Genomic DNA, 16999 nt, shown 5'->3' with positions numbered 1-16999 from the left:
GAGCTATTGCTAGAGTGCAGCGTCACTATGGCTGCCAAAGCGCAGGCACGAAGGAAGCAAGGTACAGCGGAAGCGATTGCTGCGCTAGCTGCTGAATCGTAGTATAAATATTTAAAGATTATTTGTTCACAAGTGCTTACGTTTAAGCTTTTCTACACTCACACATACAAGTATTTGGTTTTTGTATTTGGATTTGTTTGATTTGCTTTGCGTTATTTGAGCTTTGGGTTTTTTTCTTGCGTTTGTTTGTTTGTGTTTTTCTCAGCATTTATTGCTTGGCCTGCCGTGATATCCTGCGACTGAAAGAACAAAAACGGTTGCAGGTGGTGCAGAGAAAAAATCCTGAGATGCGACTGCCCAACATTAGCGTTTCATGGCACGTTTTTTAAGCTTGATTTATGCGCACTGAGCTTAGCAGCTTCTTGCTTAATTTTTTGCACTAAAATCCAAGACAAAGAGACTGTAGCTAGTTGCCTCGCAAATATACTAAGAAATCTCATAGCACATGGTGCAGCTCATCTCGTTTAGTTAAGAAGAAATCAAGAAAGAAAAACTCTTCGGCCGATATGTAACGCTGATAAGCAGCTGCTGAGTAGGGTCCAATCTCCTCCAGCCCATTGCAGTGTCCTGTCGTCATCAAAAAATTTAACATGCTGGCGGCTAGTGTGTGGGTGACAAATCTTGAAAGGGAAAAAATTAAATGGCAAACAGTAAAACTTGTCCACATGCCTAGTTTGACGAGGGTCGACCAAACTCGACAGTCCTTTGTAATCAATTCGAAAATAGCCGGCAATGCTTGCTTCCGTGTCCCAAAAATCTTTTCCACTACATTCTCCATTTGCCATTCCGTGATTGCAGCTACCAGTGTGTTTACCTAATTTCTTTTGCTTGGTTTTGTTGCTTGTTTTTGTTTTTTTGTATTTTTTGCCAACTGGTCTAGGCCTAATCGGCCAATTATTGTTTGATTCCCCACGTCCTCAAAACTTAGCAAGAAGCCCTGCACCTACGCACTATATATACATTTGCGTGTGTGTGTTTGTGCACCTTATATAGTTTAACATATGAACACTTGCGTATTTTTTCACTATCTTTCCTTTTATCCATACTTTTGTGTAGGTGGTTATATCCGTACTTCACTCAATCTCAAGTAGCCTTCCGAATATTTATAAGCTGGCTGCAGCATTTAACCTCAAAAATGTTTTTTTTTTAATGTCATTGCATGCAACTAGGCGTGCACGACAATACGCGCCCTGTAGTAAAACGAGCTGTATGAAAACCTGCGCTGGCTGGTCAATTTTGACGCGGTACCAGACGTTTAAATAAGTTTTCCCCAACAATCCCAGAAAGAGATGAACTGAATAACGTTAAGGACCCAGACCCAGAGTCAATAGAAATCTTCACTGATGGCTCAAAGCTAAATAACAAGATCGGCAGCGGCATTCACTCCAATTTTGCAGCTCAGCCTAAGCCGCTTGATCACTGCAGTGCCTTTTAAGCTGAAGCTGGAAGCTGAAGCACAGGGGCTCGCTCATGCACAAATTATCACTATCTACTCAAACAGTCAACAGCTCCAGAGTGTAATAATGCTTCCTCTAAAGTAGCAATTGAGACTGCCGCCGTTCATTGTGGCCAGACTAGCATTTGGTAGTTACCGGGTAAAAAACCACGGCATGAAAATTTTTTTTTTTTTTTTTTTTTTTTTTCTCCCTTTATTTTATACATCTGTCCATTGACATTAAGTACGTTGTTTAACAATTTGGCCAGGATTTACATACATCGCTTAATGACCAGTGCCAAAGCGATAAAAATTAAAATAAACGAAATAATACTATATACAATTAAATAATATTCAATACAAGTTTTACTCTACATAATTACAATTTTACAAAACTTTAACAGCAATTTAACCCCTTTGCACATTTATTATTTTCTAGCATTCATTAAGTCGCTTGGTCGAGTTCTCTTTAAGCGTCTTTCAGTGTTTTTTTCCCTTTCCAGAAGTTTGTTGATTTCTGCATTATTGTGTTCCTGTATTTTTTCAAAGTGGCTTCTTGCTATTTTTTTGGTCTCTTCTTCTACTGTTGCTATATTAAAAGTCCTGTGGATGTCATCATTTTTCGTGTACCTGTCAGACATGGTCAAAATTCGAAGAATCTTCGATTGCTGTCGTTGAATTTTTACTAGGTGAGACTTTTTAGCCGTTCCCCACACCTGTAGTCCATATAGCCAGATTGGTTTAATCATGGCTTTGTACAATAATAGCTTGTTCTGTATAGTAAGTCTGGATTTTGTGCTGACTAACCAATGAAGTTGTCGAAGTTTTTCCTTTATTTGTTTGACCTTTTGCTTTATGTGGTGATTCCAATTTAGTTTCGAGTCCAAATGTCAGGAGGTGGTATGTCTGCGGTGAATAAAACATATAGTAGAGGTCCAAGAACGCTTCCTTGCGGAACTCCAGCAGTTATTTGATGAATATCTGAACATTGATTGTCATATTTAATATAGAAACTTCGGTTAGTTAGGTAGCTTTTTATGATAAGATAGTAGTCAAAAGGAATCATTATTTTTATTTTGTGGAGTAAGCCTTTGTGCCACACTTTGTCAAACGCTTTAGCTACGTCTAAGAATACTGCCGCACAATAACGATTGTTTTCAAAGTCTGATTGGATTTTATTTGTAATTCTGTGGATCTGTTGGATAGTCGAATGTTTTTTTCTAAATCCAAATTGATGATCCGGTATTATACGTTTTTTCTCCAGAAATTGGGTTAGTCGATCATGCAGTAATTTTTCAGCAATTTTAGATATTGTCGGTAGTAAGCTTATTGGTCTATAAGATGATACGGTAGTTGGATCTTTACCCGGTTTTGGCAATGCAATAATCTCTGCCACTTTCCAGAGTTTCGGAAAATATTGCAAGCGAAACATGGCATTGAAAACGTTTCGCAAAAATATATATGCCTTGGTTGGTAGCTCCACTAATGCTTTTCCTGTTATCAAGTCATATCCGGGTGCTTTTTTATGTTTTAGTCCTTTTTTGATGCAACCTATTATTTCGTGTGTATTCGTCCTTTTTATTTTTGTAAAGTCATAATGATAGTTGTTTTGGTTGTCAATTTTCTTTTCTTCGTCATTTGATAGAACCTCTTCAAAGTATTTTGCTAAAGTTTTCGCTTTTTCCTCTTTTGTAACGGCCCATGAATTGTCATCTTTCTTTAATGGTGGTTGATGTTTTATTTGGGTTTTTAATGTTTTGGTACATTTCCAAAGAGAGTAGTTTGTATCTTTGTAGGGAGTCAGGTTCTTCAAATAGTTTTCGATTTCTTTATTATTTCTTTTGTTTAAAGCATGAAAATGAAACAATAAATGATAGAAAAAGTTCCTTCTAATAGAGATCACCCCTCGGTGGACAATGGCAAATCTCTGATTGTATCTCTGCCAAATCTCTTCTTAAAAAACCAACTGTCTTTCGGAGGGGGCATAAAACTGTAGGTTTCTCCATTTGTGGAAAACATCAAAACGCGCAACACACAGAGGAGGAGGAGCTCGGCCAAATAGTAAAAGGTGTATATATAGATATATAGATAAAGTAGCAACAAATGAACGTAAATCTATTCTGGGCTGAGTTTGGCGGTGCACCACGAATGTTGTCTGGGTCCCTGGACATAGAGACATTCTTGAAAATTTCATTATAAATGAGCTGCCTAAAAAGAGAACTAATATCAGTGAACTCAATCCAGACACAGTCACAGAGCCAAGACCAGATGTACCACGGGGCATACTTATGAGATAAATAGGCAGTTCTGTCCTAGATAGAAGTTATGAAAACAGATCTAGGTCCTCTATCACTGGGTACTGTCTAATAGAAATACACGGCAAACGTATGTGGTTTCCCTGTAATGGCTTCTGTCGCAGCTACAGAACTGTGAAGGACGTTCAGAGTGTTGAATACTCTTTCTGCTGCAGTACCTGTTGAAAAAACGATGTCCCGTGTCCCATCACTTACTTCTTTGAATATCTGATAGGATTAGAATCTGTTTATTAGATACAAAGTAGTTTCATCACAATCTGTCGATATTCATTACGGAATTTAACATCTATGCTTTTATTTGACACTGTTTTGGACTTGATTTTAACTTGTAGGTAGATAGGCATTAATAGTAACCGGTTATATAAAATATTTTACAACTTTAATAAGGGCATACACCGGCTGGTATGTTTCTGGGATCCCTTAGTTTAACTGTTCTTGGTGGACTGATTTAAGATCAGTTCTCCAGCCAGTGGAACCCGCGAATAGTTTTTGATTTATCTTAACCCACCCACAGTTAGTAATTTTTTGTCTCAAAAAAAAATGATTCTTATATCCCTAAACAATACGACTGCATAAGAATTTACCATCTTGGTTTTCTCAGGTATATTTAAACGCAGTGAAACTCTTAAAAGAACCATCTTAATGCTTATATTGTACAATTTGTACCTCTGTCGGAACTTCTGCTCTAATTTTAAATGTTCGTCTTGATATTCCACAATAGAGGGGTCTGCAGATGGCTTTTATGAAAAACCTCTTCATGGCAGAGAACGGCAAATGGATTTTTGGATAAGCCTTTTGATGGCAGAGAACATCAGATATTGTTTTATGAAAAATCTGTTCATGGCCGAAATACACATGGAGGTTTTCCATTGCCTGCCGAGGTACGACCGCTATTAGAAAAAGCCTTTTCTACCTTAAATTGCTCACAGGATCAATTTGTAGCACATTTCTGCTGGCGAAGGTCAACCTTTAAATTTTTCTCAAGTATGAATACACTTACGGCCATTTCTTAAAAACAAGTAAAACGAATTACAACTTCATTAACCCATTTTGATCCTGATCCCAAGATTCGAACTATCATTCCAACACTTTTTTTATATCGAATGCGCTTTTCGCCGTTAAGAAAATAATACTAGCCTCTCTCAATAAATATTTAGTCTTGATATATATTCTGAAAAGTTTTCAAATCGAACTATAGATTAGTTTTTTCGAAGCATTAGAAGCCCAACCCCTTCTAACGGGTATCTGGGGGGGGGGGGGGGGATCTGCCATGAATAACGCTCTTGCAGTACCGGTATTCACACCATTAGGTGCAGTCAAGAGTGCAATTTTCCTAAATCACCTCCGAATAGCGGATGTTAGATGGAAAGACCAACGAAATGCAAAATCAGCAGAACATTATGGCCCACCTACAACCTTAAGCAATCGCCAATATTGATAAACATGAAACAACGGGACGTTTGGAGACTAACGGCAGTCATAACTGGCTTTTGGTCTGTCGGAGAACAAGCAGCCAAAATGGGCATCCCTCACAACACATACTGTCATAGTTGTAAACAACCGTAGAAAAAGGAAACAATCTTCCATTTCCTCTACGAATGCCCTACCCTATGGAGGGGCAGAATGTTAACCCAGGGCAAACCGCTGTTCGAGAGTCTTGAACAGCTGCCTGGCTTAGATGTCAACAACCTGATAACCGCTTGGAAAATACTTATCCCTAGTTTTGAGCAGTAAATGCTCGCTCCCACTCCATCTAAAGTTTTAGAGCCGTCTGTGTAGATGTGAAAAGTCCTATGGCCAGGCTTCGTGCCTTTGTGCCATTCCTCCTCTTTAATTGTCGTACGAAACCTTCTCTCCCATTTAAAGTACGGATTCATGTAGTCTGTGCAACCTGAACTCCACTTTCCTATTGAGCTGCTCCAAAGGTTCTACACGTGAATACTCCAGCAGCTACTAATTTCCTCGCGGATTTCGCTGCCAGGTTTTCCGCCATAAGATCAATAGGTGGCATGCTTTCCAGCGCCGCCGTTGGAGTGGTTTTCATCGCTCCTGTTATGCACAGAGCAGCGAGTCGTTGAATCCTTTCCAGTGGCATTAAGTATGTCAGTTTTCTTGTCGCAGTCCACCATACTAAGGCCCCATACAGCAATATCGGTCTAACTACTAACTACCGTGTAGCACCAATGCATCAGAGAGGGTGATAGACCCCAGGTAACGCCCAGCATTCTTTTACATGCGTACAGCGCATTACTGGCCTTTTTCATCCTTTCTCAACATTGTGCTTCCACAGCAATTTACTGCCCAGTATTACTCCGAGGTTCCTCCCAATCAGATAGGAGCATTTATTCTCGGTTGTCGTATTCTCTTTTTCTCATATTTTTCAAAGCTCAAAGAAGAGCAGCATCTCTGTATTTCTCCTCAATGAGCTAAATACTAAATCAAACCATAAAACCGCCACCACAAATGTGTCTACTTTCATAAACTCGACTCATTTGAATATTTCGACCACAGTGTTACCTCGTGGATTCACTTTATAATACCCGAGTATGAGACAAATGGTCTTATATACACGACTTATTTAGATATATTAACCCCAGCATCACCTAGTGGGTGCTAACAAATTTACAAAATTTTCCAATATTTTTTAAGCTTGAACACTGCAGAAGTAGTCGGTTTTTGATACGGGTATTATTTGGGTATTTACATAAAATTTTTCATACAGACATGTAAATTTACTTACATAAATACGGAGCTATTGTGCATAACTGTGCATTCCCTTCGTTGTTTACTGTTGCTGAAAACATACAGTTACAGCTAAAATAATAGTACTTATTATTGTAGGCGTGACGTTGGCAAGGACTCGAAGCCGTACAATACTCGTAAAACCGATTTAACATTTGAGTTAAAAATGCGAATTTTATTTTTTTCGGTAAGGTGTTTGGAGAACCATACATTTTTAAGCAGCGCAAAGGCAAAAGGGGAGGCATGCATCCTACCTACCACCCGCAACTACATTTATGGGATCATAATTCCTCTCGAATTATTGCAATCTGTCGGGTTTGAAAGAAAATATATTACTTAACACCATCAGCAAGAAAAAATTTAAAAATCCATCTGATTTCTTAGCTATTTGAAATTTGCACTTTACTAAACAAATTTCAATGCGCTACAGAACTGCATGACTGAATTTTTTCTAAAAATTCTGGTCAAGGATCATGAAATCTCCATGAAAATGTTACGATTTTTTTTAATTTGCACAAAGTTTGAAACTTGGATTTATATGCTTTTGCAGGAGAGTTAACTGCACTTCCATATAACAATTATTAAATTTAAATTGGAAACAAATTAATTGTCGAAATTTTTCCATAAACTCCTGCGCTACACTTTTTTAACCGACAGTGCATTTTATAATAAGTAGTCAAACCAGCTCGCAAGCTACGCAGGTTTCCAGCATCTACCAGACACTCTGCACATTTTATATTTCTATTCCGGGTTTTTTTTGTCTTGTGGTGTTGCACAACAACACATTTACATACTTATGTCTGTGTAATCGCGACGGTGAGCTTGTAAGACGCTGAAGCTCACATGGCCGCATGCACGAGTCTGTTTGAATAATGGACCAAATATTTGCACACATGTGCTTGAGTTTTTTGAGCTGCATTTCAAAATATTTTAAACCACCAAATCTTGCATTTTATATTTTTCGGTTCAAATATTCGACAATACACACTCCAACACCACCCACAATGCCAGTGAAAACTTTTTGTGTGTCACATCACTTTTAGCTGCAATCTTGCGGGAACACCCATACAAATACAAATTTAGACGATTTTTTATGCAACTCCCAGAAAATGTGTGCATATGTGTGTGTGTATGCGTTACTAGCAATTCACAAATTCAACGCTGTACATTGGCGCCGTTGGAAGAGGTGGCCAAAGCTACGAAATGGAGCTACTGCGAATAGAATTTATAGTGCAACATGGATTTAACACAGATTCATAAGACGGCATGTGTGTGTGTGTGAGTAAGTAATCGTTAGGAAATAAGGAAGCAAAAATAAAAAAAGCAAAAGAAAAATTCAAGAGTGCGAGAATTTGTCTCAGAATACTTGGAAATGATGCCACTAGTAGTCGTATGCATGGATGTGTATTTATATATATATATATACATATATATACATACATATTTACATACACCTATATATAATACATATACATATACACATATATACATGGATGCTAGTATGCGCTTTCAAATAGGAAAACTTCACGCATTACTGCTTCGCATTAAATTTTAGTATTTTTCACAAAGTTTCAGTAGCCATTAGTTATGATAATTCCGATGTGTAAATGGCGTTTGGATAAGTTTTTCGTGCGAAAAATACTCACTGTCCACTTAAATGAATGTCGCAATCACTTTTGCTTTGGCTGAAACTTTTTGCACAACCCTATGTTAAGCTTAAATTTATCCACACTGTAACTTTTTGGGCTATTGAAAAAACTATTTGTGGCCTCTTTCACTCCCTGCTCTCTGCCTGATGCTTGTTTTTGTTTTTGTCTATTTAATGTGTTTTGCACAACAAAACAATAATTTTTTATCTCGTCTTTTATTGATAACTAAGTTCTTATGGCTTTGACATTGAATGTAAGTGTGTAAAAGTGTGTAAGTGTTCGTGTGACGGACAAGTCAACAGCATCCCAAAAACTTCTGATGACCACCATTTATATCGCTTGGCAGAAATTTAAACAAAAAATGGCCACAACACACTCACTGATTACGTGAAGACACACACAATGGCAGGTCATCAGCGTTAAAGGAGAATGTCAACCCACTATTTTCTTGACATTGTGGAGACTTTGTAGTGTAAACATTGAGAGCGTAAATCAATTTTGATGATCTGTCGCTGAACACCGAATTTCAAGTGGAAAAAATGTCAACCAGCAGGGAGCACAACAAAACAACAGTATTAACATTAACTACTTGTACAACAACAAATGTGTTTTTAGCACAAACACGTTGCCAGGCGTAGATTGCTGTATATGAGAACAACAAACGTGGCTGAAACGTGATCTCGGCAAGGGCATTTTAACACGACTGTTATATTTTCTAACATGCCGTAGTCCCCATTAGCAAAGCGAAGTTATATTGGTTCTCTGATATTTATCGCAATGCTGATAACAGAGAATGTTAATGAACATTCACTCATTCATTAACATGAGCTGTTGATATCATCACCTAAAAGATTGAGTAGGGAAGGTTGAATTCGGTCCGCACTGAACTTTATATAAACAGAGAATATTAATGAATGAATCAATGCTCCAAAAAACATTATCTGTTATTTGCCATTTCTGATATAAGCGCGTACTTTATAATAAAATTGAATTTGGAATGGCTGTTAACTTTTGAAATCAAACAAACTTTTTGACAACGAGAGTTAGAGCTTAGAACAACGCGGCAACGGACGGATATTTAGTATTAACATATAAAAAGTAGGCGTTGTTTTTAGCCGATCTGAATAATGTAAAATGGGGCGTGACACAGCTCATTTTTCAAAATTTTGCTTGGAACTTTTTTTTTTAAGTTTTGTGTTCCAAATCAGTAGTATTTGTCAAATCATAAGATACAGTGACTTATCTGCTCAGTAACAGACGGCAAGTAGATGAAGGAAAAAGCAGCTTAACTTTTGAAAGCGGTCAACCTATTAGGGGACTGCAGCTTATTTGCTTCTATTGCTTGATGAGCTCAATAAAGTGCGCAAATCGTACCTTCTGATTTATACTACTATACACCCGGAAGCAATTACCAAATCGGTAACGGGAAAACCTCTTAAGGTAACAGAAAGCGCTAAATATCTAGGACTTGTACTGGATAGGAAGCTAATATAGTACGCAAAACTACGCCGGCGCTATACTCCTACGGAAGGCTCAATGGGAAAAATGGGGTTTGAAACCCAGAAAGATATGAATTAGACCAATTCTCTACTACGGTATTGTAATATGGTGGAATGCACTGGAAAAGAGCGTGAACATTAAAAGAGTTGGCAGGGTCCAAAAACTTGCATCTGTTCTTATAACCGGTGCAATGTCAACCACATCATCCAAAGCACTGTATACGATATTAAACTTCCTTCCGGTAGACCTGCAGGCAAAGTACATTGCGCGCAGTGCAGCAATAAGGCTGAGTACTTTAAGTAAGTGGTCAAACGTTTGAGCTTCCCGGACAGGTGGACTATACAGCCCCACCCATACTTGTCACTACAACATTCGTGACCCTCCTACCCTCGAGGGAAAAGTGGGAGCGGAACGTGGTAAGACAGGGCAAGTACATCCATGTATACACGGATGGCTAGAAGCTCGATGACAGGGTGGGCGGTGGAGTATATTCCGAGCATCTGGGGATCTCCTTCACTTTTCGGCTTCCCGACTACTGTAGTGCCTTTCAGGCTAAACTGATGGCAATAATGAATGCCGTGACACTGGTACAGTGTGAGGCGTAACCTGGAGATGATATCTACGCTTTCACTGATAGTCAGGCGGCGATAAAATCCCTCTCAAAACAGTCGACAACCTCCAAGGTAGCGATGAAATGCCGCGCAGCTCTTAACGATATGGCTGAGTCATTTCACCTAATGATAAGATGAGTGCCTAGCCATTGTGACATTGAGGGGAACTGCAGAGTCGATGCACTAGCGAAAATCGGTACCAAATTGACTGACGAGTATATAGACAATGATACCGGTATACCTTTGCGAACATGTAAACTACGTATCCGCGAGGAAATTGTAAGAGTAGCGAATGAAAGATGGCGTAATACCATTTGCTAAATCGAACGACAGCTGTGGCTGACTCTCAATGCTAAACGCACGGAACTTCTTCTAAGAAGAGATAAGCACAGTCTTAACACACTGATTTCAGTTATTACGGGGCACTGCCTAATAGGTAGGCATGCCCAGAGAATGGGTGTGCAAACACATGACTTCTACAGAAGTTGTGTAGACGAGGAAGAGGAAGAAACGATCCCACTCCTTCTGTGTAACTGTCCTGGTCTATCCAGACGTAGACTCGCCATTTTGGGCAGACAATTCTATAATTAATTAGAAGATCTCGGCTCTATCGAAATTAAAGGGATCTTACCAAATTTTTGAAAAGTACACATTGGTTTTAGGAGAGATAAGGGATAGTTCCCCACGCGGCATCACAAAGGGCCATGAGCCTGAGTGTATCCTACAGTGGAAAACCGCTTCAACCTAAATTAACCTATATTATCTTACGGTAATCATAACTACAGAGTGAGAGCATAACCTTATACGTACGCGTAGTGCATCCCATGAAGAGGAGGCTTCCGACCATCAGCAGGAACCGCATCGAGTGCTTTCATGTCCGATAAAATTGTGTGCTTTCCAACGAAATAGCCTAATCTATTGCACCTCTGGATCTTAATTCGCTGAACCATATGGATTTTTTCGGACGGTTCATATTGCTCATCAATTCATTTGCCAATCTGTACGAGCAAAGGTTATTAATATTTCGTAGAAACTTTGCACTGAAGTAGTTTTTAGAAACTTTGCACAAGAATAAGTCGTTTTTTCCACGAAGGTAAACTTTGCTATACATTTACCTCCTAGGTTTAACGAGGCATTTGTTGAAAAAAGAGATTGTCTGTTGGATTTCAAAGCTAGCATTATGATTAGTGGTAAGCCCCATAACACAGGCCGACAAAATTTAACCAACATTCAGACCCAGAAACCAGACTATATATTTCCGAAGGTTTATGATGCGCTGAATCCAAATCTGGCCTCAGAATTGCTCTATTAGTTTGAGTTTTCGAGATATCCTAACCTAAAAGTGCAAAAAACACCATTTTTGCCCATATTTGAGGTTATGTAGCCTTGCAGATGTTTTCTTTCACCAAAATTAAAGGATGGCATCTTTAAATACAATCCTTCTTTTTTCAAATGGCGTTTTGTTTGCTCAAATATCATTTTTTTTCGCAGAGATATCGCATTTTGAAATTTTCATGTTTCGAAATTTTCCTACACCTGAAAATCGATTAACATAACATAGACATGATATAGTCGCTTACTAATTTTCTTGGGTTTGAGGGCCTGAAATATATGGATTAATAGTATGTAAATTTGGAGTTTGTGGGAAAGCCTGCTTGCGGTTATGTGGGTTAGCCTGCTCGCGGTATGATAGGGGTGGTTTCTAGGGGTTAGGGCTGTGTGTGACTCGGTACCCAAAGGTTAGATAGTGTAGGGATGTGGTGAGTCAGCACACTTATGGTGTGAGACAAAATTTTAAGAAAAATAAGACTCAATTCAAGAAAATTAGTAATCGAATATATCATGTCTATGTTATCTTAATCGATTTTCAGGTGTAGGAAAATTTCGAAACATGAAAATTTCAAAATGCGATATCTCTGCGAAAAAAAATGATATTTGAGCAAACAAAACGCCATTTGAAAAAAGAAGGATTGTATTTAAAGATGACATCCTTTAATTTTGGTGAAAGAAAACATCTGCAAGGCTGCATAACCTCAAATATGGGCAAAAATGGGGTTTTTTGCACTTTTAGGTTAGGATATCTCGAAAACTCAAACTAATAAATTAATTTTAGTTATCAATCCGAATTTTGCATGGACAGAGAAGCAGATATTAGTTTAAATTATTTCGGATATTTTTCCTTGTAGACTAGTGTAATCTGCTGGAATAAACAAGATCTGTGCAGTTCTGCAGAATACCCATACAATTATGTGTATTAGACAAAACTCAACACACATTGCTCGTTAATAAAAATATGCAAACTAGTTGCAATGTTAATAATAAATAAAAAATTAAACTCAACGTCCGTTATTGTCCTGATGCAATACGTCGAAAGTAATATCTGCTTGTTACAACCCACTGTTTAGGTCATTTAATGAGAGAGCCACCCTTGTCATAACTCTCATCTCTGTCCATACCATAGAAAGGTAAGATTATATGTCCGGTGTCTTAAGTTTGCCTGCATCCAAATAAATCAAACATCGCAGGAAAAGTGTAGACTATTAGACTACAGCACTTCAGCTTTTTAATGCTATACTTTCGCTTTTTCGACTTCTCTTCATTTGTCTCAAATCATTGAGTACGAACGCTGACATTTTTTTCATACAATCCCATACTCATTTAGATTGGTTCTGCTATTTTGTTTTCCAAAAACTTTCGTTCTTTACTATATCTTTAGCAGTAGAAGAATATATGCTCCGCATTTTCATTTGTCTTGGCACAAGATATAACTGCATCATCATGACCATACTTGTGGAGATATTCTCTGAAACAACCATGTCCTGTCAAAAAATGCGTCATATAAAAGTCGGCATTGCCATGTTTTCTATCGACCCATACCTGCACATTTGTAATGGGTCGATGTGCCCATCTCCCTTTGGTTGTTACGTAAGACGTAGGGGTAGTCTTTGCCATTTAGATAGACTCTCGTATCTTATTTCATTGCGCTTCTAAGCTGTTAACCACGTGCCAAGGCTTCGGCTTTTGTCATATATCCTTTTACCTTCCAGAGCCAGTAAAGCTCGGGGCATTTTGCCAGAAATTACCCCGGTAGCTTCATGGAATACAGTGCACAGGTGCAGCATACATCACAATGGACTGGGTAACTTTTGCCAGTAGTAGCCTTCTGTTCTGACTTGGCCCGCCTATGTTAGCCATTATTCGAAATAAAGCCGTGCTGCTTTCTCACAAACTTTTTCGCTGTGAAGTTTAAGCGTGCATCAATTATGACTCCCAAGTATTTCAAATGCGGTTCTTCGGATCTTCTCAACTTTTTTCTACTTGTGATCAAAACAGGTGTGGAAATCTTGTGAGAGTTCGAGAGCTCACTCAATCAAGGTTTAGTAACTATTTGATGCTCTTCTGAAGGGAGCGAAGCTAACGTTTGGGGAAAAGAGGAAGCCTAACAACAACACGCTGAAATCTAGGATTCCCATTGAACTTCAGATTAGTTATTTTTTCATACACATCACTAAATATTTCTATCATTTTAGCTTATTTCAACCCTATACTTCCTTTCAAATGGCTCACACCAAATCTGCATAGGAAATGATCATTTCTCTGCAATGAGTCAACCTTGCATTGCAAGTTAGAGGTCGGGCATAATCATAGCAATTTGTTCTAGCCTTAAATAAGTACTTTAAAGTACATATACAATATATGTATCTAGTCTGTAGGTTCTTGTAATCATAGACTTAAATAAAATCTAATGAAAAAATTAAATTAGCCTTTCGAAGGCTGCTGATCATTACAATCCCATTAAGGGAGAGTAGGATGTAAATGCTATGCAAAGGGTACATTTATCAGAACAAAAACATTTTAAGTTTTGTGAAAACGAATTTGAGTGAATAGCTTTGGCTACTACTTTACCGGGGTTAGGTTCGGTTAGGTTAAATGGCTGCCCTTGAGAGGGGCCCACTTGGACAAAAAATTAAAATTTGTCTGTTGTGATGTCATACAGGGGAGGAGAGGGGAACAGGAAAGGCGGAGGAACCAGACAGAATCCAGGGCTTGGATTAGAGGATTTGACGACCAACGAGTGGCGATTTACGCTTGTGTTAACCTCTTCAAGCTGCTGATGAATTTCACAAGATGTGTGATTATTAAGGCCGTAATATCCGCTGGTGGAGCGAAAAAGTGAGAGACCAGATATTCACCGGGGACTCACCTGCAGAATTCTGTCCGCTCATTTCACGCGTATTCACACACTCGTCCAATCAGTCGCTGTTCAGATATAAGCGAGGGCTGTTTTGATTTTTTTTTTCATATACATATCATTAATACAATCTCAGTTTTTTTGTAAAAACAACCGTTTTCATGACTCCGGTAGCCTCAACCAACCAGGCCACATCTCTAAAAATCTTTCCACCGTGGCTTTTCTCCACCAAATTTGTTGAACTTTTTGCGACTGTAATTTACTGAATACCCGAATTGTCTTAAACCACAAAAATAGTATTGCGCATATAATCTCAAATTTAGGAAGAGAAAGTGGTATAAATTTATGAACACATACATGAGAGAACTCGCAAGGTATACACGCACACGTTGACAACTTGTGCTAAATGTGGTCTTTCTTCCAGTTTTAACTACCTTTCTTTGGTTCTTTCTTTTCCTTGTTTACTCCTCTCGGGAGCATAGGGCCTCGACAAGACTCAGTCTTGCATTGGTTTCGTTAATCTATTTTGATTTCTGACAGGATAGGTGATTAGCCTGCCGCTTTCTTAAATTTTTTTTTTTTTTTATAAAAATATAGTTCATTGTGCAAAACTTTTAATATTAGCAACATTTTCAAAATGCACTCGTATATAAAATTTTGATTAAGAAACGACTGGCGCGCTTTGTCAAACTGGGCCAAAATCGCCAATCAAGAAGAAGAAGAAGAAAGTTTTAAGTTAAAATTTTTTTGATGGTATTGTGCATTTTCTTCCATATAAAACACATTTTTATATATTCCGCATATTTCCTTATGTACTTCTGTATGTATGTATCTGTATTTGGAATATCGCTCCTGTTTTCCTTGTCATTTGTATGCTGTTGCCACATGTCTAAATTGCATTAAAATTACTTACTTCAAAGCTTTTCACTAGCAATTTGGAGAAATTCGCCAACGACACTTTTGCTACTGCTTCGTACCTTTTTACATTGCGTACCTATGTATACATACACGTACGTAAATATATGTATATGTATGCGTGTATAGGTGTATGCATCTACTTCATATGAATATCACAAGCACCTGTGCCGTACTTGTGCGTATACTTGAACTCGTTACATATTCATCAACTTCCGCTCTCCGCTCTGCACTCTACCTACCCACCACTCATTCTTACGGTAATTTTTCAATATGCGCATACTTTTGCCATTCGCGCAATTTTTCATAAGACAACTTGAAGAGCTCTCGACAAGCAAGCAACAAAGCAACGTAACAATATAAGAACAACAACAGCAATAATGAATAATAATAGTAATGGCAATAAGAAGAACACGAAATAACAACAACAACTCATCTGTTGCATACTTACCGCGCGAATTTTCAATCTCGACGTTGTTGCCTTTTTATTACTGGCGTAATATTTTGCTGATACCGATGCTGCGTGTAGGTATTTACGCATGCAATTTTGCGGACCCTGCAGGGTTCCCAATTATGAGCGTCACTTAATATAATAGCTTTTCTTTAGCTTTGTAAAAGGTAAATTTTCAGTTTAGTTCAGTAAACATTCAGTTAAGCGCTATGGAAAGGAAAAAAGTGTGTTCAAACGGTTTTTCTTGACATATCGCAAGTTCCTATATGGTATGGCACGAAGAGGTCCTCCAAATACTCTATGAGGTGCTCTCGTCATATCTTATTGATAGGTGATTTTGCGTAAAATAAGAAAATTCATTTTCGTCTCTAAAAAATAATAGGACTATGAATAAGTTCGTGCGGTTTTACAACAGATGGCGTAACTTGGTTATTATTCCATCGATCCACATTTCCAAACATTCATTGGAGAGCTACTGTCGTAAGGCACAAACGTCAGTATAAGTTTTTTATTTGAAGCGTAAACAACAATATTTTTACCACACTTGAAAATGTCGAATTTCGTGCCAAATAATGTGTTTTTGCGGGGAATTCTTCTTCATTATTTTAATATGAAGAAAAAAGCAGCCGAAAGTCATCGTATCTTGGTGGAAGTTTATGGTGAGCATGCTCTATCTGAGCGAACGTGCCAGAAGTGGTTTGCACGCTTTAAAAGTGGTGATTTTGGCTTGGAAGACGAAGAACGCGAGGGTGCGCCGCCAAAGTTCATGGATACCGAATTGGAGGAATTGCTCTATCAAGATCCGGCTCAAACGCAAGAAGAGGTTGCAAAAACTTTGGGAGTTGATCAATCAACCATTTCCAAACGTTTAAAAGCCATGGGAATGATCCGAAAGGTAGGCCATTGGGTGCCGTATGAATTGAAGCCAAGAGACGTTGAACGCCGTTTTATGGCATGCGAACAACTGCTTCAACGGCACAAAAGAAAGGGTTTTTTGCATCGAATTGTGACTGGCGATGAAAAGTGGGTCCATTACGACAATCCAAAACGTCGGGCAACGTATGGATACCCTGGCCATGCTTCAACATCGACGTCGGCGCAGAATATTCATGGCCTGAAGGTTATGCTG

The sequence above is a fragment of the Anastrepha ludens genome, chromosome 2, assembly GCF_028408465.1.
Source record: "Anastrepha ludens isolate Willacy chromosome 2, idAnaLude1.1, whole genome shotgun sequence".
Classification (NCBI taxonomy): Eukaryota; Metazoa; Arthropoda; class Insecta; order Diptera; family Tephritidae; genus Anastrepha; species Anastrepha ludens.
This window is presented reverse-complemented; position numbering follows the sequence as displayed.